This window comes from Chaetura pelagica, unplaced genomic scaffold, assembly GCF_000747805.2.
Source record: "Chaetura pelagica isolate M959 unplaced genomic scaffold, ChaPel_1.0 scaffold416, whole genome shotgun sequence".
NCBI classification, from domain to species: domain Eukaryota; kingdom Metazoa; phylum Chordata; class Aves; order Apodiformes; family Apodidae; genus Chaetura; species Chaetura pelagica.
The window spans coordinates 702,465-704,016 of record NW_009953579.1 but is presented as its reverse complement, the minus strand read 5'-3'; positions in this window follow the sequence as shown (position 1 = coordinate 704,016).

The following is a 1,552-nucleotide window of genomic DNA, read 5'->3' as shown; positions in this document are numbered from 1 at the left end:
AAGGGGCGGGGGGGGAGGCCGCCATCTTTGTTGGGGGCAGGCGTGCGGCGCGGGGGCGCCATGTTGAGGTGAAGAACCGTCGCTCTGGGCTCCCGGCGGTCGCGGCCGCAGGTGGCTGAAGGTTCTGGAAGGCCTCCTGCTGCGGGCTCCTCTCCTGGCCGCTGGTCTGTCCCCTCGGTGAGCCCGGGCTGCCGTGTGCGGCGCCGTCTGTGGCACTGGGAGGTGCGGGCTGTACCCGCGGGCACAGCCGCCTGGGAATCGTGCGTATGGCTTTTAGCAGGCTGTTAATAAGGAGGGAGCGCGTGTTTTAGCTGCCTTTAGCATAATTTGATGACCTAGAAAGCTAAAACAAAAAGCAGCCTTGCAGTCAGTGAATGTGAAGATCTAGAATCATGGAATGGCTTGTGTTGGAAGGGACCTTTAAAGGCCAACTAGTCCAACCCCTCTGCAGTGAGCAGGGACATCTTCAACTAGATCGAGTCACTTGGAGCCCTCTCCAACCCTGAATGTTTCCAGGGATGGGACATCTGCCTTTCTGGCCAAACTGTTCCAGTGCTTCACTGCCCTCATTGTAAAAAAATTATTCCATATATCTAGTCTAAATCTACCTTACTTTAAAACCATTACCCCTTGTCCTATCACTACCCTCTCTGGCGAAAAGCATCTGCCCAGCTTTCCTGTGGGCCCCTTCAGGTACTGGGAGGCTGCTGTAAGGTCTTCCTGTAGTCTTCTCCAGGCTGAACAACCCCAACTCTCTCAGCCTGTCTTCATAGGAGAGGTGCTCTAGTCCCCTGGTTGTCTTTATTGCCCCCCTCTGGACTTGCTTCAGGAGCTCCATGTCCTTTTTGTGCTGAGGGCTCCAGAACTGGACACAGCACTCCAGGTGGGGTCTCATGAGAGCAGAGAGGGAGAATCACCTCCCTCAACCTGCTGGCCACACTTCTTTTGACACAGCCCAAGACATGGTTGGCTTTTTTGGAAAGCTGTGTCTCTGCTGAAAAAAACTAAGGATTTACAGAGAAAAAGAGCAAACAGAGAAAAAAGCAGTATGTTAGGCAGCCATATGCTTAGCAAAAAGATATGTCTATGCTATAAAGCAGTTGGGCCTAACCTGGTCGAACTGGTAGTTTTCCTGACCTATTTCCAGCATTTACACTACATTTAAAAGATAATTTAAAAGGTACAATTCCCCCCAACATTACATACCAGACAGTAATTGCTGTAGTTACCTCAGTGATGGCAAGCAAATACAAAGAGGAAATGACTGGGAGGAAGGTGCTCTTACAGATGATGATGCAGTAGACCCGAACATGAGCATATGTGCATGACACTGTTTATAATATTTTGGATCAGCTAGAGAAAAAAATACAAATCTTCCCATGTTACATTTTCTCCTGTTTATATACACTGTTTAAGGAAAAGTGCCCAAAAATATCAGTTTCTAGTGGCAAACAATCCCCTCCACCTGTAATGGCAAGAAAAACATTGGAAGCAGGCCCTGTTGACTTCTCCAGTACAAAGCAGATTAAATCCATCTGACTGATGTCCTGAG